Here is a 22,759-nt window from a genome sequence, read left to right on the forward strand (position 1 = left end):
AATGTATAGCACAAATACGCAAGCCAGGAAAATGCAGCTCAAGCAAGAGTTGCATAATGTGCAAAGAGAAAGTATGAGCATCAACGACTACCACATGAAGGTGAAGAAGATTGCAGATGCACTTGCTTCCGTTGGGTCGCCAGTGGAAGATGATGATTTAGTTTCTGTGACCTTGAATGGTCTAGGAAAGGATTATGCGCAGTTTCGGACATCCATTTCAGTTCGTGAAAGATTTCCTGATTTTGAGGAGTTGATTGCTCTTCTAATTTCTGAGGAGCAGAGAAATGGTGGTGCATCTTCTTCAGGAGGAACTTCAAAAGAAGCTGTCTTCTACTCAAATGCTGGAAGAGGTAGAGGCAGAGGTAGAGGAGGTCGATTTGGAGGCCGTGGTAGAAATCAGAATATGCAGCAAACTCAAGAAAACCAGTCCTATTGAGGAGGACGTGGTAACTCTAGAGGCAGGGGGAGCCAAAGAGGTCGTGGTGGATGGCAAAGAGGCCAAAATGCAAACATCAATGTTGAATGCTACTACTGTGGTAAAATGGGTCATATGGCTAAAGACTGCTATAAAAAGCAGAATGACATCATGAATGGGAAATTGCAACAAGGGAATTATGCATCGTCTAGTAGACAGGGTGATGACAGAAATGAGCACTTGTTTATGGTACAGCAGATGAACAATTCTGTGACAAGTGCAGAAGAAAGCAATGATGTATGGTATGTTGACTTAGGTGCATCAAACCACATGACAGATCATGTAGAATGGATGGAGGATGCAAGGAAAATGGAAAAACCAGGATTTGTGGAGACTGGTGATGATACTGCACATCCTATTGTGCAGATTGGAAAAATTCATTTGTCTATGCAAGATGGGAAAAAGAAATACCTGTCCGATGTATTTCATGTCCCGAATATCACCAAGAATCTGGTTTCTGTTGGTCAAATGGTTGAGTAGGGCTTGCAGGTCAGATTTAATCCTCATGGATGCTTTGTTGAGGATATGAAAAATAAAGGTCGCTTGATAGCAAAAGGAAAGAAGAAGGGCAGAATGTTTACGTTGGATACAGACATGCCTGAATTGAGTGCAGCAATGTTTGCACATGGGACCGGTGTAGTTGCAGATATTGATATCTGGCATAAACGCATTGGTCATGTTAATGTACAATGACTTAAATCAATGCAGGCCGAAAATATTATTGTAGGATTGCCAAAATTCAAGGTTGCAGAAATGCATAAGGTATGTGAAGCCTACCAATTTGGAAAACAGGCAAGGAAACCATTTCCTAGACATGTTCAAGAGAGTGAGAAGCCATTGGAATTAATCCACTCTGATGTGTGGACTACTAAAGCTGCATCTCTTGGAGGCTGTCATTATTTTGTCACTTTTATTGATGACTATAGCAGAAACGTTTGGGTGTATTTTATGAAGAAGAAAAGTGAAGTGTTTGGGCATTTCAAAACTCTTAAAGCTATGGTTGAAAAAGAAAAAAGTCTGCAAATGAAATGCCTAAGGTCAGATGGAGGGGGAGAGTACCTCTCAAATGAGTTTGCAAGGTTCTTGCAGGAGCATGGCATAAAGCAGCAATATTCATGTAGTCATACCACACAACAAAATGGAATTGCAGAAAGGAAAAACATGCATATTGGAGAGGTATCTCGTGCCATGCTCAATGAAAAAGACCTGCCAGATTTTTATTGGGCTGAAGTCTAAATAATGAACAGGACTCCCACTGCAGCAATACATGGGATGACTCCAGAGGAGAGGTATACTAGTAGGAAACCAGATATTTCTCATTTGAAAATTTTTGGTTGCATTGCCTATGTACATGTGCCAGATGAGTTGAGATCCAAGTTGGATCCAAAAGCTGAGAAGTGCATCTTTATTGGTTACTCTCTGCAGCAGAAAGGGTATAATGCTATAACCCGTCTACTTGTAAGTTTACAGTGAGCAGAGATGTTGTTTTTGATGAGATGAGTAGCTGGTATAAACCAGTAAATGTGATTGAGATATATTTCATGCCCAAAATCTTTTTAAATTTCTTGCGCACTCCTAGAGACAACTTAATCAATTGTAGGAGGTTTGCATCTAGCTTAGCTTCATAAAGAGAACTCACTAAATCAAATTCATAATAGTTAGCAATAGCTCTCTTCTCCCACCAGACCATTCTCTCCTTTGGTCTTCAAATAGGCTTTGGTGTCTCTTTCTTGGCTTTTGCCTTCTTCTTACCAATACTTTATTTGGGTCAGTTTTCCTATCAACGGCTTTAGAGTTTTTCCTTCCATTTCAAGGCTAAGGACTTGCATCCCCTTATAATCTTGCTTAGGAATTCCCTTGACAGGTTGTACCTTGTCTTTGTCACCGTATTTACTCTTTTGACCTCTTGTAATGGCCCATAGATTAGAATCGTTGGTGCCAATGACATGTACAGCTTCAATAAGGTTGACTCCACTACCAATAGGCAGCTCCTCTACAATAACTTTTCCTCTTTGTAGTATTTTTTTCAATCCCTCATCTTGCTGGATATTATTTCCTTGTGCTTGATGGTTGACTGGACGTGGCTATTTACTTCCTTGTTGGAGAGAGCTAATCTTCCTCCAACAGGTACTAGCTAAGTCACCAGACTTTTCGCATATCTCACATTTGGATAATTCTTAGGAAAATGTTGGCCACCACACCACTTACAATTGAATCTTGAGGAGGCACCCTCTTCAGAGCATCAACTCCCTATCAAATTCTATTGCTTCTTAAGAAAATTGACATCAACATTTGCCTACACTGTTCAGTGAGCATGTGATTATAGGGCTTCATCACATCCTTAACTTTGCCAAGGACATTCGAGGCAATTGATTCATAGTCGCAATCGTCTACCTATCATTCCATTGGACTATCCACTTGATTAGGAGTTGGTTATTGATTCCCTGGAACAACATTAGGATTTATCGTTTGGCCTCCAACATTTGGTAGAGCCATTTCACTAGCCATAGGTATGGTCACACTACTGGGAGGAGCTGGCAACATGGGCACATCTTAAATCATGCTTCCTCTTCCATTAAAAGTACTCATGGCTGTCCCTTGACCTCCATTTGTCAGTGCCAAAGTATTTTCAACACCTAAACTCAAATTCTAGTTTGTCCTAGAGGTATAGGCCGCTTGTAACCAGGACTCTACCTCCTCTACTAGTGTAATAGCCATATCAATGTCAGTAAGAGCAACACTACTCAACTATACTTGAATGTTAAAGTTCAACCCTTGCAAAAATTATTGTAGCTAGGCAACAACAACTAGAATGGGAATATAGGTCTGCAACTTATGAAATACTTCATTTAATTTTTGTGCATAGCCTCGAATATTCTCATGAGGTTCTTGACGATGTTACATTGAGAACACGTAGCCAATACTACTGACCTCCCCTTTCAAGGGAAAAATCTCTTTGAAAGGCCGTAAATAATAAATCAATTGTAGTTATAGTTCCAGCCTCTAGGATGTGATACTATACTACAACTCGTCCTTTTAGAGTCATATTAAAGTCCATCATTAAGGGTCCTTCATCTTGGATTCAACAATTGAACATTAACTTAACTTTTGGAATTCATCGATATGAAGTTTTGCATCTTGCTCTCCAAACCCATTAAAAATGGGAAGAGGAGATACTAAGGGTGAGCTGGCAAGTTCAACATTCTTGTTGCTGGGATTGCAATGGGTTGTGCCATGATAACAATCAGATTCACCAAAGGAGTTTGAATAGATGGCACTACTATCCCACTTAAAGTGGGCTTACTAATTGGGAGAGGGGAAGTACTGGAACTTCCTCCTCCTTTTAATGCACTATACGTGGGGCCTTGGTTACTACTAAGACCTCCCCCCCCCTTGTAGGGATATTAGACCACTCCTTTGCGGAGAATATCTCCTAATAATTTTAGCCCACTGTTGAGCCGGTTCAGCTCTTTCTTGCTTCTAAAGATCCACTTCACGGTCTTTTGGCTCTATTTCATTGCCTTTTGACATACACTAATAAACTAGTCCCTATCAATTGAGATTCAAAGACCGCCACACGTATTAGCCACTCCCATCAAAACACACCACCTATTAGGACCTAAAACGGGCCCGACACTAGCTTTGTGGCAATAGTTGATCCTATACTATGCACCCAAACCACCCCACATGGCCTCCTAGTTAGGAGCATCTAAGCGGTGTACTACCCTAACCTCCCATGTGGAACTTTGCATTTGTATGGACTGTAATCCAATAGATAACACTTTTCACACTCCTCAGAGGGAGTTCTTGCATATATCGGTGTAATACACCATGTAAGCATAGACAAAGGGAGCACCCCTCGCAACGGCTGATTGTTGTGGCCCCACTATGACTCTCCTACATCTCGAGGATTGGCCCTAAGATGCACTGCTCATACATAGAACACATTCAATACAAGCTCCACTCTTTTAATCAATTGATCCAAGATATGTAATATATTCCTGACTGAAAACTCCCCAAAGGAAACAAACCACTAGCCCTACAGCTTATGGTACCTCATCTCCTCAACCATAGGTCATTATTCATGAAAATAGTTGTTGTGCATCCAAGATGATACCATGTGTTGCATGCAATGCAATTGTGTATGATTCATGGTGCTCAAACATTTCTTTCATCAACAACCAGCATTGTGAAGGTGTAAAAACATTTATTTTCATGCCTTTACTCTAAACGTAGTTGCCACATTGAATAGGCCCAGCACCGAGCATGCTCATACTATTGGACCCTCTTAATTTTCAAACCCATGTGTCCTATATGCCATGCATCATAAACTTATCAGCCCTTAACACCCCCTTCGCCCTACCACTTAAGGTTATGCATTCGATGGTAGGTTTAGAGAGATTTTCAATGTATTATAAGAGCAATAAATGCACACTTTAACATAAAGATAGGGCTGAACTGAGGCTTATCCTCATGCCTCAGCTTTATCATACATTCACAAACACAAATGTGATTTTTCTCTATTTTTTGAAAGTAAAAAACCTATTTTCTCTCTTTTTTCCATTTTTCTCTATTTAGTTATTGATTTAATTATTTGGATTGATTAAGCTTGTTGATAATTATTTTTATGTCACATTATATCCCATGTGAACACCATACATACAACAAAAGTCCAAAAATCATGATTTTTTGGTTGCGGGTTTTGCGTGTTTATAAATAAATTATTAAATGACTACTTTTTCTTGATTTCCTTAATGTTGTTGATAGATCATAGCATTAACAACCAAGCACAACCATCTTTAACAAGTCACAAATGGAATTCATCATCATAAAATGATTAAATTTATGACTTACTCACAGAACCATGCTTTATATCATATGCATCTCATGATTGGAGGCCCGTTGACGCTTCCCAAGAGCCGTTAACACTCCTCTAAACCCTGATCTATTCTCCTTCACACTCAAGCATCATCCCATGATCCATATCTTGCATCTCAACCCACCTCCTTTTCTCATAGATTAAGCATGAGAACACATCAAGAGGAGAGAGGAGGGAGGAGAGAGAAAGACTAGAAATTTAAAATTTGATTGTGCAACCATTCTACGATATTGAAGAGGCAATTAGAGGCAAAAAAAGTGTGGATCTCATTGATGTGATTAGTTTTATGTCTTCTTCTTAGCCTCTCCACCCCCTCTTCTACCAAATCATCATCACAAACAGGGGCACCATCTTTTTTTTTTGCGAATAGGGGGGAGGGTGGTAGGCCTTTAAGCCATGACATTTCAATCCCCCCCAAAGTCACTTTCACACTTCCTCTTGAGTTCCAGCTTCTTTTCCATCCAGTACACCCGATTGGCAATTCAGAAAATCTTGTGCATCCGGCTCGATGTCCCAAATGACAAAAAAGTCTCCTTGCTTCATCCGATAGTTGAAAAAATTATGAAAAATTCCTAACCACCGCAATAGTCAATTTGCATTCCCATCTTCCATGGTCTCTTAAAAGTGTTGAACCCGCCTCTTTTGCTTTCGTCGGCTTTGAATTCCCGTGTAAAATTTGGATCATTCTAGTTCTTTCTAGCACTTCTTATGTGTTTATCTGCTCTTGGGGGATAAAATTAATGCATTCAAAAGCAAAGGTTAGTGGATGGCATTCTTCTGGATCTTTATTTTAAGGATTTGACTCACTCTAATGCTTTATTGGATGGTGAAAATGGTCAAGGAAAATTATTTATTTCTCCATTGAAAATGGATTTTCCTTTACATGATATATCTCATGCTAATGTGGGTAGTGCTATGCCTTTGGATTTTTCTAAATGGTTGAATGATGATGCTATTCATGATGTGGTTCATGAAGATGTTGTCATAATAGGTATGCAAAAGAAAGTTTAATTATCTAAGGTGAAAATGGAGACTATGTCCAAGCAATCTGATTATATCTAGATAGCATGTCTCATAAAAGGAAAGTATTGGCATCAAGCAATGTTCCTCATAACCTTGAGGAATCATATCCATTTATGTCTTGATTGCATAGGTTTATGGTTGATATGAATGCATGTGTTGCTATCAAATTGAATGTTGTTTAGTCTTTGCAAGAACAATTGTCATGTATGAAGTCAAAGAGGGATACAATGCTCATTGAGATGGATAAAATGAAGGATTTGCATGCTAATGAAGTGGATTCTTTGAGGAGACAAATTGATGATTATGGTGATATGTTTTCTACGTGTAAGATATCCTCGAAGGCCTTCAAGGAGTGGACAACTACTATGCATGTACAATTTCAGTGTGAGCTTGATCTCAAGAGAATGCCAAACTCAAAGCTAAGAGGATTCTTCTAGATACTGAGTTGGAACCTTTGCTTAAAGTTGAGAAGTAGCTATTGAATGATACGGAAGTTGATTTGGATGGTTCTATGTTTATGTAGTAGGATTTGGCTAGTATGAGGACTAATTTGATCAGGGTTATGCATTATCAATGGGTTTCTATTACTAGGAGGATGTCTTAGCGGCCCTATGCAGTGTTGTAGCAATCATTTGTTTTTGAAAATGTGGAAGCATTGATTCATGAAAAGGATATGCTCAAGGAGAATCTTGATGGGATGTAGGTTGAGTACGATAAAATTTTGGGTATGATTACTAGGTTGCAAAGTGTTATGCAAATTGATCATGCAAAAAATAAGTCTTCAAATGTTGATGCTGTCAAGGCTAATATCAATTATGTATTGCATGATATCAGTAAACATGTACAGATTGGGGAGCTTATAGTTGACATGATTCATGACATGGATGTTTTGTCTCTTGTATTGCATGAGCAACATGCACACGAGTAGTCTATCACTGACTCTCATGATGCTCATGAGCCTCACAACTCATGAGACATGATCTTGTTCGATTGTTAGACTTTGTTTCTTTTTCCCATCATACTTACTATGTATGGGATTATGCAACCATTTAGAGGGCTATAAGTATCCTGCAAGAGAGGCTCTACTTATTATTACTCTTTGGGGTTTACCTCATGGTGCAAGGCTATGAAAAAGGTATAATTTTTCTCACTAGATATGTCAAATTTTTTGGATAAGGCATTTGACACTATGATTCGTACAAGGGTTTGAGTCATGGCTAAGCCAACCATCCACCGAGCTATGCCAAGTGTTAGCCATGGATTCACACTTCATACATTATGTTTACCCTTGGTATAGTTAGTACCTTAGTCATATCAATTCTATGTGTGGGGTAGCCCTTAGATGTCTCATGAAGTTTTTGTTATGTTCATAAATTTCAATGTGGCCTAATGAGGCAACTAGTGTCATTCTCATTTTTTGGGTCATCTTTGATGTTCATGACCAATGTATGGTGGATTCTTATTATGATATATCAGATCTAACAGTTGTCTCTTCTCTATTTCCAGCATGTTCCTTGTGTTCTATTTTCAATTCTCTAAGTATTAGTGATGAAGTATGTGTTCACGTATTTTCGTGTGGTTATATTTGAGTTTTCTATGAGTTTCCTGATACAAGATTGGATATTTTCCATATGAGGCATTGCATGTCCTATTATGCATTTTGTAAAGATTAGGGTAGTAACAAGTTACATAATGGTTCTTAAGGGAAAAACTCTTCACGAGCTCTATATTGGTAAGAAACCATCTATCTCACACTTTAGAACTTTGACACCTTTGCATGTGAATGTCATGTGCATTTTCCAAAAGATAAAAGACACAAGTTAAAACCAAAAAGAAAAAATGTATCTTCTTGGATTACAACGATGAGAAAAAGGCTAATAAATTGTCTCAATGAAGTTATTATATGTGTATCCTCTACATCACGTGTGCTCAAGGCCTATTTATAAATATCCTTATCTATGAATTTTTCCTGAATAAAACACAACCCTTGTCCATTCAATTTGTAAATAAACCCTTTATATTACATCTTTTTGTATGTAAAAGATGTATAAAAATGATATTTTGAAAATACATTATTTTGAACCCACGTGATGCACACATATATTCATGAGTGACTTACTCGAGTGAATTGTATGATTAAGAGACAAAGAAGATCATAGTGAGACAACATGATGTGGTATTCAAGGATCAATCACATACGGTGGAGGAGAAAAATCAAGTTTTTCTACTTTATCATCCACTAGCAAAGTAGTAGTCCACTATGAATCTATCCCAAGACATTTCCCTATCCTAAAGGAGGAGGAAGCATCGCCTTTGGATGACAAGTAGAAAGTTTACCAACCTATAATCATGCCATTAGAAAAGCATTTTCACAATGGGTGAAGAAACTTGAACCAAGGAGGACTTAGAGAATAGAGAAGGAAAGAAATGCTTTTTTGCACATAGACAATATAGCATGGATGTGGCTGAGACTATGAGAGAAGTAAAGGAGTTAGTAAAATTGGAAGAAGCACTTGTTGTTGATCTAGTATGGAGAGCAACTATCCAAGTTGAGTATGATAGCATAATGAAGGATGACACTTGCAAGCTAGTGGATGCCAAAAAAGAGAAAAATTATTGGTATGTGGATCTAGAAGGTAAAGTATCAAGGCTTATAGAAGCTAAGAAAAGTACAAAGCTAGAGTAGTTGCACAAGGATTTTCACAAGTTAAAGGATTTGATTTTCAAGAATCATTCACTCTAATTGCTAGAATAACTACTACTCACACAGTACTTACAATGGCCACTCACAAGAAGTAACTAGTTTACCGAATGAATGTTAAGTTAGATTTCTTGAATGGTGACATCAAGGAGAAGGCATATGTATCTTAGCCACTAGGGTTTGAGTCCCCTCATTCTGAAAACAAATTTTGTAAGCTAAAGAAAACATTGTATGGATTGAAATAAACCCTTAGAGTATGGTTCCAGGACATAGATAAATTATTTTTGAGCTTGAATTTCAAAAGATGTTCCTTAGATACTAACTTGTATGTTTATAGTAATGATGAAAATTCTATAGCAATTATCCTATATACATACGATCTTCTTATTACAAGTGACTATGAAGATATAATCCATTAGATTGGAAAGGCTTTGACCTACGAGTTTGAAATGCGTAACTTGGGCTTGTTGCACTATTGTCTGGGTTTAAAGTCACAAGAGATTGGAAAAAAATATAGATCTCTAAAAAGAAGTATGCATGGGAGTTATTGAAAGCATCTGGCATGACTAAGTGTAAGGAGATAGCTGCACCTATGAGGGTTAGTGAAGTTATCAATTGAGGATACATCTTGTTGTTGGTGTTTTGATGAAGTTCTCAAGCAAATCCCAAAAAATTTATTGGAAAACAAGGATGCGGGTGCTCAAATATTTAAAGGGAACTCTTAACTAGAGTATCACATACATTTCCACGAAAGTTCTCATATAGCAAACTATGACTTAGAGTAGGCACGCGAATATTATTCTAAGAAACCAGTTTTTGGGTGTTGTTCTTTTTTATCTCCTCTTGAATCAATACGAATCAACCAACAATGACATTATCTTCTGGTGAAGCAACTAAAATTGACATTGTCTTCTACCAAAGTAGAGCACAAGACATCTAGTTTTACTGCATATTAAGCAGTATGATTAAAGAGGATTCTATGGCACGTGGGGGTGTAGGATAATGATTCAATAGTACTAAGATGTGACAATTAGAGTTGTATTGCTATTGTAAAAAATCTAGTGTTTCATGCATGTAGTAAACACATTGAGATCCAATATCACTATGTGATGACTTGATCAAAAATGGGATACTACAAATTCTCTACTATCCAGTGGAGTACAATGGAGTAGATATCTTTACCAAAGCTCTTACAAAGGATCTTCCTCTAGTTTATCTTCAGATACTTGGCATTGGGCCAAGCATGTAGTTTACCTACAACTGGAGATGGGGATTAGATATGCTCAACATTTCACCCTCATAAGATGCCACAAATGAACCATGGTGCTCTAAGTTTTAAGGCCTTCATTATAAGGAGAAGCTATGTGTGAGCCCAAACATTTTTTGGGCCCTAACTTGTATATTAAATGAGGTCTATGTGACCAGATAGAAAAAAGATGACATTTTGGGATTTAATCTTTAGATTAGATAGAGTGGTTATGCTAATAGCAACTCAAGGCACAATGTCTCAAGTTACAGGATGCATCAAGTTGTGGGGTGCATGATCTATTAAGGACCCCTATTTTGGAGTTCGGGGGCTGCAAAAGCGATAGTTGGTTGAGGGAGGTCTCCCTTGAAGGGGATCTAGGGGTAGTGCTCTAGTTGTGATAGTAAACATAATATTCCTTGATTGACTAGGAAAGGTTCATAATATGGTCAAATAGGCTGACCAAACTACCTTCCCACACTATAAACAAAAAACTCCTCCCATCAATCTAACTTTCACCTAGTCAGAGTTCTTTTACTTAGCCTGAGGCTCTTTATCTATCATTTGTCTAGATCACCATATAAACTTCATAGCTAAAGCACATGGGTGTATAAGGCCATCTTTCTATTAGTTTGTTTGGAATTAAAGAAGTTTATGTTTTTCTCATATTTATTGTGTATTCTCTACTCCTTGCTTGGATTCTATTTGTTGCATCATGTAATTTTTATAGGGTGGTACTTGATCTTGAACTCAAATTATTGTAGACTTTTGATCCATCTTCTTTACCTCATATTGAGATCTGATTGAGTGATAATCCACTTGAGGCTCCTATGATTAGAGAGATGAGAGTGAAAATCCATGTGAGGCTCTTATGATCAATGATGTGAGTGAACCTTTTGGCCAAGTAGATAATGGCACTACAGTTTGAGACTGTGAATGATTCCTAGTAGCTCCAAATCATGTGTAACATAGTCCTTCTCATATGATTTGAGTTTTTAAGAAGATTAGGCTATGGTTCAACCTTCTTGCAAAAGTATATATTCCAATGCTACAATGTTGGCATCTATGACAACTTCAAATTCTTGAGAGAAGTCAAAAAGCTTTAAAACTAGAACTATAGAGACATGTCTTTAGCTTATCAAACCTCTCTTGCTCCTTAAGAGTCCACAATATCTTGGTTTAGTTCTTAAGAAGCTCAATCAATGAGGTGGATGAGGGCATAATCCTTGATTAAGATGTGATACCATCTTGTGTCCTACAAATTCCTTAATTTCTCAAAAACTTTGAGGTGATTACTAGTCCTCGATATCCTTTACCTTGCCTTGGTAAATAGAGATACCTTTTGTTGAGACAATAAAGCCTATGTACTTAATCTTTATTTTTAAGAAGGCATATTTACTCCTTTTATTTTTGATCCTTAAGGTTTCAATGAAAATTTGAAGGTTTTCTAGATGGTCTTCTTCCCTTTTGGAATGAGTCAGGATGTTATAAAAAAATACAATAACAACTTCATCAAGATAAGGTTTGAAAATGTTCTATACTAACTTGTTAAAAGCAATAGAGGTATTACTTAGACCAAAGGAGATTATTGTGAATTCAAAATGGCCATATCTAGTATTGAAGGTAGTGTTTGGGACATCATCTTTGATTTGAATTTGATAGTATCTTAATCTCAAGTCAATATTCAAGAATATTTTACATCCCTACAATCTATCAAGAAACTCATCAATTATACAAAATGGGGTACTTATTCTTAATGATCACATCATCCGATTCAAACCACAATGGTCAATGCAAAGCCTTAGATTTCTATCTTTCCTCTTCTAAAAGAGTACAGGGCATCCCAAGGTGAGTTCATGGGCTGGACAAATCCATATGCTCCAATAGTAATTCAATAGCTTCAAGAGTGGGCATCTTGTAGGGTCTTTTTGCAAAACCTTCACTACTAGGGAATTTAACTTCATGATCCACTTTATAGCTAGGGGGTAGCTCGATTAAGTATTCTACAAAAAAAAATTCATATTCAATAAAGCATGAAGGTTTTTCTAGGTACATGAGTGGTTCTACTTTATTTATCTTATTAGATATGTGGACAATCCTTTTCATAGTCCCTTAATTAATCGGTTGGTCTTAATTGATTGTAATATAGGATTTCCCACCTTACAATGGGCCCAAGCTAAAGCTCCTTGAGAATCTTGCTGATCTATGGAACCTTGCAAAATGGAATAGGATCATCCAGCTTTGTGATTGTTTATGGTCGGATGGATGGTGTCTCCCTCTACTTCTTCATATATGGTAAGGCTTTTTTCTTCTTCCCCAGACCCAAGAAGCAAGCATGTGCACCCACACCCACACCCCATCCTACTACTTGTCCTCATCCATGGTTGTTGAAGTTGCATCCTTGTGGATTACAAGAAGGATTTGCATTAGCATTGTTTTCCTTGGTGGGCCACTAGGCTTGATCACTTGCATCAAAAACATCAGGTTGGCCTCCTTGATTATTATTGTCATCATTGTCTCCACCAAGAATGATTTTCTTCGATACAATAAGATAGAGTCATGCAATTATAGCCTGATAAGCTACACTCATCCTAACATAGTAGAAACACATTCCTCTATTTTCTAGATCCAAGTATCAAGTTCTAGGACCTTCGTCATTGAACTCAAGAGGCTTTAGTTGCTAAAATTTACTTTCTTGTTGGTTAGACAAGTTGATCAAAGGTGGCGGGAAACCTTGAAAAGATGTATAGAATTTAAACTTGATTATTCACACCACAAAAAGCTCAAGTTTTATTGCATTAAATATTTACATTGATCATAATAGATTTTTTAAAACATGATTTGGAATTTAGTCATAGAAATTGGTGACAAAGATTTCTTTATATGCTAAAGGCTTCTCATGGACTTTGAGAATATGGTAATGACTAGGCTGCTCTAGGAATCCCTTAACCACATAATTACTTTACTTTAGTCTTGCCAAAAATGCTATCCTATTAGGAAGGAGGATATTAATTACTCAGTCATAGATGTATCAATCATAATAGATATTCTAATCATTCATATTTATTATGGAGTTCATCTTAGGTTCTTCAAACAACAATACTTTGATAAGATTTAATTCTTCCATCCATCAAGTCTGCTTTAAATTTAATTCTCAAATTCAACAAATGTGTTTCAAATTTAATGCTTCCATCCATAGAATATTTTGATAAGCTTTAATTCTTTCATCCCATTGAATCTACTTCAAATTAGTCTCAAGGTAGGCTAGATAGCCTTTGGACATCTATGAAGTAGTAGAGACCATAGCAAAGTGAGTGCTTGTCCAATATTATCTAGGAGATAGTCATCAGGGGGGATTTGAGGTAGGATAGCCTTTTGGACATAATTGATAAAGTAGTAGACACTATACCAAAGTGAGTGCTTGTGTACATAATATCCTAGGAAATAGTCATTAGGGGAGATTTGAGGTCTTGAAAATGCCTTATAAGAGATCCTAGAGAGAAAAATTATTTTAATCTTACTTTTTAACATTTTATATTTTGATGGATAAATATATCTAAATTAGTTAAAAGTTATTATCATAATATTCTCGTGCCCTGTATTAAACCTAGAAATGTACGTTGCCATAACGGTGATAATGATTGACTCAATGAAGATCCTACCTTCTCTTGACAAAAGTGAAAGTGAATATTCAATTTGAATTCTTTTTTACATTTGGTTGCCTCCCTCTATCCCCTTGTTCTCTTCTTTCTTTCTTTTTCTCCTTAATAGTTACTTTCTCATTCTTCTTCTTTTTTAAATTAACAGAGTTTTCTTACTCAAAGTTGCAAATCACATCCTTATCTATGGATTAATCATCTAATAAACCTTGTAGTACTAGTAAAATGGCTCTTTATCATCTCCACATTGAGCTAGAATAATGCAAATGTGAAACAATTAAGAAAAGAACAAAACAAAATACTATTTTAGAGTCCATGAAACATGTGTTTCAATTTGAAGGAAAGAAAAATCTCAATGTTTGGTTGGATGGAAGGTTATATCTCAAATGTTTTACCAAAAGTAATACTCCTCGCTTTTATGATAACTCTTTACTCTAATAAGGTTTATTGGTGACGATTATAATAGAATTTTAAGGTGTACATTGTTGAGATATTGAGCTCCACTCGTGATATGACAGGGTGAACGTTGTGCATTTATGTCATCGACTTGTTAGCTGTAGATGCGGTTGGTACACCGCCCATGAATAATAGCTAGATGACAGCTATCCTTATCTACTCTAGTTCGTGGTTCAGTTAGTATGCCACCTTAGTTAGTTGAGTTTGGTTTGAGACCCATATATAAGGTTCTTCTATTTCTATGTACTTGAGTTCTTTTTGGCTTACACAACTAAGAAGAGGAAAAACTGTTTCAGCCTCCACCTGTGTGTGTATTCCCCCATTGTGCAAGCAAGAAAGCTACAAGTGAGACTCCTTCCTTCTCTCCCACAATCTTGACATGGTATCAGAGCCTTGTTCGTGGTAAGGAGCTCAAGAAAGCACACCAAGTTCGCGGTGTTTTGGTAAGAGGACCAGTATTGCTTTCATTTTTTTGTTTTGGGAGCAAGTCTCTGCAGGTAGCACAGCCGGAAAGTGCAAGAGTGCATTGTCTCAAATTGAGACAGCCTTCGCAGTGTAGCAAGAGGGCAGTATATGCTGCGGGAGAGGGCTTTAGCCCGTGGTTGCTCTATTTTTTTGATTTGAGGCCATTTCGGGGCCTGTTTTGGAGGCGGAAGTTTTCTGCACGCACTCAGGAAAAGGCCTTATTTTATGCTGTGCGACCATTGTTCTACAGCTCGGTGAAAAGTTATTGTAGAAATTGCATCGTATGCTTGTGCGCAGAGACATTGGGAGTTACAGAATCATCCTTGTTGCCTATTGATGCAAAATCGTCACTAGAAAGTGACTGTGTGGTCAAATACCACTTTCGTCAGTTTTGCAGATTTGCCCTTGTGAGGCTGAAGCTGTGTTTTTTGCAGTGACAGAATTTTTTGCAGTGTTCTGTAATAGCGTCTGATTCTCTTTCACAGATTGTCACTGAAAAGCTTGACAAGAACAACTTCCAAGCATGGAAGTTTAGAATGACAAATTTCCTTATGGGAAAAGTGTTGAGATATCGAGCTCCACTCGTGATATGCCAGGGTGACCGTTGTGCATTTATGTCACCGACGTGTGCTCAAGAAAGCAAGCCAAGCTCGCGGTGTTCTGGTAAGAGGAGCAGTGTTGCTTTCATTTTCTGTTTTGGGAGCAGATCTCTGCAGGCAGCACAGCCGAAAATTGCAAGAGTGCATTATCTCAGGTTGAGACGCCCTTCGCGGTGAAGCAAGAGGGCAGTATATGGTGCGGAAATGGGCTTTAGCCCTCGACGACCCTGTTTTTTTTATTTGAGGCCATTTTGGGGCCTGTTTTGGAGGCGGAAGTTTTCTGCATGCACTCAGGAAAAAGCCCTGTTTTATGCTGTGCGACCACTGTTCTACAGGTCGGTGAAAAGCTACCATAGATATTGCATCGTATGCTCGTGTGCAGAGACATTGGGAGTTACAGAATCATCATTGGTTCCTGTATATGCAAAATCGTCACTAGGAAGTGACTGTGTGGTCAAATACCACTTTCGCCAGTTTTGCAGATTTGCCCTTGTGAGGCTGAAGCTGTGTTCTTTACAGTGACAGAATTTTTTGCAGTGTTCTGTAATGGCGTTTGATTCTCTTTCACAGATTGTCACTGAAAAGCTTGACAAGAACAACTTCCAAGCATGGAAGTTTAGAATGATGAATTTCCTTATGGGAAAAGGATATTGGGAATTTGTTGCAGGAAATGAAGAAGAACCAGTTCTTCCTGATGTTCCCAATCAACAGCAAATGTAGGCATTTAAAGCATGGCATGAGAGAGCCAAGAAAGTTATGTACTGGCTGTCTATCAGTATTTCGGACTCTATGATTGTGCATATTCAGGATGCAAGTACGCCAAAGGAGGCATGGGATACTTTGTCAAAAATGTATAGCACAAATACGCAAGCCAGGAAAATGCAGCTCAAGCAAGAGTTGCATAATGTGCAAAGAGAAAGTATGAGCATCAGTGACTACCACATGAAAGTGAAGAAGATTGCAGATGCACTTGCTTCCATTGGGTCGCCAGTGGAAGATGATGATTTAGTTTCTGTGACCTTGAATGGTCTAGGAAAGGATTATGCACAGTTTCAGACATCCATTTCAGTTCGTGAAAGATTTCCTGATTTTGAGGAGTTGATTGCTCTTCTAATTTCTGAGGAGAAGAGAAATGGTGGTGCATCTTCTTCAGGAGGAACTTCAAAAGAAACTGTCTTCTACTCAAATGCTGGAAGAGGTAGAGGCAGAGGTAGAGGAGGCCGATTTGGAGGCCGTGGTAGAAATCAGAATATGTAGCAAAATCAAGAAAACCAGTCCTATGGAGGAGGACGTGGTAACTCTAGAGGCAGGGGGAGCCAAAGAGGTCGTGGTGGATGGCAAAGAGGCCAAAATGCAAACAGCAATGTTGAATGTTACTACTGTGGTAAAATGGGTCATATGGCTAAAGACTGCTATAAAAAGCAGAATGACATCATGAATGGGAAATTGCAACAAGGGAATTATGCATCTTCTAGTAGACAGGGTGATGACAGAAATGAGCATTTGTTTATGGTGCAGCACATGAACAATTCTGTGACAAGTGCAGAAGAAAGCCACGATGTGTGGTATGTTGACTTAGGTGCATCAAACCACATGACAGGTCATGCAGAATGGATGGAGGATGCAAGGAAAATGGAAAAACCAGGATTTGTGGAGACTGGTGATGATACTGCACATCCTATTGTGCAGATTGGAAAATTTCCTTTGTCTATGCAGGATGGGAAAAAGAAATACCTGTCCGATGTATTTCATGTCCCGAATATCACCAAGAATCTGGTTTCTGTTGGTCAAATGGTTGAGTAGGGCTTGCAGGTCAGATTTAATCCTCATGGATGCTTTGTTGAGGATATGAAAAATAAAGGTCGCTTGATAGCAAAAGGAAAGAAGAAGGAGAGAATGTTTACATTGGATGCAGACATGTCTGAATTGAGTGCAGCAATGTTTGCACATGGGACCGGTGTAGTTGCAGATATTGATATCTCGCATAAACGCATTGGTCATGTTAATGTACAACGACTTGAATCAATGCAGGCCCAAAATATTGTTGCAGGATTGCCAAAATTCAAGGTTGCAGAAATGCATAAGATATGTGAAGCCTGTCAATTTGGAAAACAGGCAAGGAAACCATTTCCCAGACATGTTCAAGAGAGTAAGAAGCCATTGGAACTAATCCACTCTGATGTGTGGACTACTAAAGCTGCATCTCTTGGAGGCTGTCATTATTTTGTCACTTTTATTGATGACTATAACAGAAAAGTTTGGGTGTATTTTATGAAAAAGAAAAGTGAAGTTTTTGGGCATTTCAAAACTCTTAAAGCTATGGCTGAAAAAGAAACAGGTCTGCAAATAAAATGCCTAAGGTCAGATGGAGGGGGAGAGTACCTCTCAAATGAGTTTGCAAGGTTCCTGCAGGAGCATGGCATAAAGCAGCAATATTCATGCAGTCATATCCCACAACAAAATGGAATTGCAGAAAGGAAAAACAGGCATATTGGAGAGGTATCTCGTGCCATGCTCAATGAAAAAGACCTGCCAGATTTTTACTGGGCTGAAGCAGTTGCTACGGCACTCTATATAATGAACATGACTCCCACTACAGCAATACATGGGATGACTCCAGAGGAGAGGTATACTGGTAGGAAACCAGATATTTCTCATTTGAAAATTTTTGGTTGCATTGCCTATGTACATGTGCCAGATGAGTTGAGATCCAAGTTGGATCCAAAAGCTGAGAAGTGCATCTTTATTGGTTACTCTCTGTAGCAAAAAGGTTATAGATGCTATAACCCTTCTACTCGTAAGTTTACAGTGAGCAGAGATGTTGTTTTTGATGAGATGAGTAGCTGGTATAAACCAGTAAATGTGATTGATGATGTAGATGCACAAAATGGTAATGCTGCACAGAATTCACAGCAGCAGTCACAAAATATTAGTGGACGTGGAGCGTCCTCTAGCAGTGGTTCACATTCTTCGCCATGGACAGGCAGATTGAGATCAAGAGAATTTTCTCAAAGCAATGCAGATAGTGGTATGCAGGTATCACAAAAAGGAAAAGAGAAGGTTGATCAGCCCATGTTTGATGTGAATGCAGGTCACTCTTATGTGGATGGTGAATCCAGTGGCTCAGAACAGAGCATTGATGATGAGTTGGGTATTCCTTCTATTGTTACACCTGGAGTAAGGAAGACTAGGAATGTTTTGAGAGCACCTGGGAGTGAACCTATTTTGCGTAGGTCTACGAGAGCTAGGTATCCAGTGGATAGGCTGAAATATGATGGATTTACAGCCATTCACTATGCATAAATGGTCAAAGTGATACAGGAACCAGAACCCACTTCTTTTGAGCAAGCCATGGGAAAAGAAAAATGGGAGAAAGCAATGGATGAAGAAATGGATGCCTTGGAAGCAAATGCTACATGGGAGTTGGTATCTTTGCCTAAAGGTAAAAATGCAATTGGCTGTAAGTGGGTTTATTAGGTGAAGCACAATGCAGATGGTTCTGTGAACAGATACAAGGCAAGATTAGTAGTCAAGGGGTATGCACAAACATATGGCATTGACTATGAAGAAACATTCAGTCCGGTTGCAAGGATGGCAACCGTAAGAGCAGTCATTGCTATGGCTGCATCAAAGGGATGGTCTTTACATCAGATGGATGTAAAGAATGCCTTCTTGCATGGTGATTTGCAAGAAGAGGTCTATATGGAGCAGCCACCAGGTTATGTGCATGTTGTTCATCCTGAGTTTGTTTGCAGGTTGAAGAAAGCATTGTATGGCTTGAAGCAAGCACCTAGAGCATGGTCTCACAAGATAGGGCAGTATCTTGTCACTATTGGCTTTCAGATTTCCAAGGCAGATTTCTCACTTTATGTGAGAAAGACAGAGAAAGGTATTATGCTGCTTGTCATTTATGTTGATGATTTGATTATGACAAGTGACAGTGATGAAGATATCCTTCATGTGAAAATGCTATTGAAGCAGAAGTTTGAGATGAAGGATTTGGGAGAGCTGCGTTATTTCTTGGGCATTGAGGTGATTAGATCACCAAGTGGGATACAGCTCTTGCAGAGGCAGTATGGATTGGACATGCTGTCCAAATATGGGATGACAGGCTGTAAGCCTATTTCAGTTCCTTTGGAGCAGAATCTGAAGCTGAGCGCAGATGTAGGTGAGCTTCTGGAAGACCCTACTATGTACAGACGCATAGTAGGAAGCTTGATTTATATGACTATTACTAGGCCAGATTTGAGCTATGCTGTTGGACTGGTAAGTCAGTTTATGCAGGCTCCAAGGAAACCACATTTGGATGCGGCTAGACGCATACTCAGGTATGTGAAGTCCACACTGCAGTATGGACTATTTTCTGAGACTGGGGTTCAAATACAGTTGCATGGATACACTGATGCTGATTGGGCTGGTAGCATTTCTGATAGACGATCTACTAGTGGATATGTGTTCTCTTTTGGGAGTGCTGTAGTTACTTGGAGTAGCAAGAAACAGCCTACAGTTGCCTTGTCCAGCACAGAGGCTGAGTACAGGGGTGCAGCAATGGCTGCATGTGAGGTAGCTTGGTTGCATAAGCTACTTTATGATATGCATCAGCCTACAGATGGGCCAGTTGTTATTTATTTTGACAACATGAGTAGTATACACTTGGCAAATAACCCAGTCTATCATGCTAGAACAAAGCACATTGAGGTGCATTATCACTATGTGCGGGAGAGGGTTTTACTAGGTCTTATTGATCTAGTTTATGTCAGCACAGAGGATCAGGTAGCTGACATATTCACGAAGGCATTGGGCGCAAAGAAGCTGCGCAAGTTCAGAGACTTGCTTGGTGTGCAAGAATTGGGATTGAGCTCGAGGGGGAGTGTTGAGATATCGAGCTCCACTCGTGATATGCCAGGGTGACCGTTGTGCATTTATGTCACCGACGTGTCAGCAGATGCGGTTGGTACACCGCCCATGAATAATAGCTACATGATAGCTATCCTTATCTACTCTAGTTTGTGGCTAAGTTAGTATGCCACCTTAGTTAGTTGAGTTTGGTTTGAGACCCATATATAAGGTTCTTCTATTTCTTTGTAAGAGAGTTCTTTTTGCTTACACAACTAAGAAGAAGAAAACTGTTTTTCAGCCTCCATCCTTGTGTGTACTCCCCCATTGTGCAAGCAAGAAAGCTACAAGTGAGACTCCTTCCTTCTCTCCCACAATCTTGACAAAAAGGATATTGGGAATTCGTTGCAGGAAATGAAGAAGAACGAGTTCTTCCTGATGTTCCCAATCAACAGCAAATGCAGGCATTTAAAGGATGGCATGAGAGAGTCAGAAAAGTTATGTACTGGCTGTCTATCAGTATTTTAGACACTATGATTGTGCATATTCAGGATGCAAATACGCCAAAGGAGACATGGGATACTTTGTCAAAAATGTATAGCACAAATACGCAAGCCAGGAAAATACTGCTCAAGCAAGAGTTGCACAATGTGCAAAGAGTGACCTTGAATGGTCTAGGAAAGGATTATGCACAGTTCCGAACATCCATTTTCGTCCGTGAAAGATTTCCTGATTTTGAGGGGTTGATTGCTCTTCTAATTTCTAAGGAGCAGAGAAATGGTGGTGCATCTTCTTCAGGAGGAACTTCAAAAGAAACTGTCTTGTACTCAAATGCTGGAAGAGGTAGAGATAGAGGTAGAGGAGGCCGATCTGGAGGCCGTGGTAGAAATCAGAATATGCAGCAAACTCAAGAAAACCAGTCCTATGGAGGAGGACGTGGTAACTCTAGAGGCAGGGGGAGCCAAAGAGGTCGTGGTGGCTAGCAAAGAGGCCAAAATGCAAACAGCAATGTTGAATGCTACTACTGTGGTAAAATGGGTCATATGGCTAAAGAATGCTATAAAAAGCAGAATGACATCATGAATGGAAAATTGCAACAAGGGAATTATGCATCTTCTAGTAGACAAGGTGATGACAAAAATGAGCATTTGTTTATGGTGCAGCACATGACCAATTCTGTGACAAGTGCAGAAGAAAGAAATGATGTGTGGTATGTTGACTCAGGTGCATCAAACCACATGACAGGTCATGCAGAATGGATGCAGGATGCAAGGAAAATGGAAAAACTAGGATTTGTAGAGACTGGTGATGATACTGCACATCCTATTGTGCAGATTGAAAAATTTCCTTTGTCTATGTAGGATGGGAAAAAGAAATACCTGTCAGATGTATTTCATGTCCCAAATATCACCAAGAACCTGGTTTCTATTGGTCAAATGGTTGAGCAGGGCTTGCAGGTCAGATTTAATTCTCATGGATGCTTTGTTGAGGATATGAAAAATAAAGGTCGCTTGATAGAAAAAGGAAAGAAGAAGGGCAGAATGTTTACGTTGGATGCAGACATGCCTGAATTGAGTGCAGCAATGTTTGCACATGGGACAGGTGTAGTTGCAGATATTGATATCTGGCATAAACGCATTGGTCATGTTAATGTATAGCGACTTAAATCAATGCATGCCCAAAATATTGTTGCAGGATTGCCTAAATTCAAGGTTGCAGAAATGCATAAGGTATATGAAGCCTGTCAGTTTGGAAAACAGGCAAGGAAACCATTTCCTAGACATGTTCAAGAGAGTAAGAAGCCATTGGAATTAATCCACTCTGATGTGTGGAATACTAAAGCTGCATCTCTTGGAGGCTGTCATTATTTTGTCACTTTTATTGATGACTATAGCAGAAAAGTTTGGGTGTATTTTATGAAAAAGAAAAGTGAAGTTTTTGGGCATTTCAAAACTCTTAAAGCTATGGTTGAAAAAGAAACATGCCTGCAAATAAAATGCCTAAGGTCAGATGGAGAGGGAGAGTACCTCTCAAATGAGTTTGCAAGGTTCCTGTAGGAGCATGGCATAAAGCAGCAATATTCATGCAGTCATATCCCAACAACAAAATGGAATTGCAGAAAGGAAAAACAGGCATATTGGAAATGTATCTCGTGCCATGCTCAATGAAAAAGACTTGTCATATTTTTACTGGGCTGAAGCAGTTGCTACAGTAGTCTACATAATGAACAGGACTCCCACTACAGCAATACATGGGATGACTCCAGAGGAGAGGTATACTGGTAGGAAACTAGATATCTCTCATTTGAAGATTTTTGGTTGCATTGTCTATGTTCATGTGCCAGATGAGTTGAGATCCAAGTTGGATCCAAAAGCTGAGAAGTGCATCTTTATTGGTTACTCTCTGCAGCAGCAGAAAGG

Source organism: Lygodium microphyllum, chromosome 17 (assembly GCF_053477565.2).
Source record: "Lygodium microphyllum isolate KBCC chromosome 17, Lygodium_microphyllum_v1.1.10, whole genome shotgun sequence".
NCBI lineage: Eukaryota > Viridiplantae > Streptophyta > Polypodiopsida > Schizaeales > Lygodiaceae > Lygodium > Lygodium microphyllum.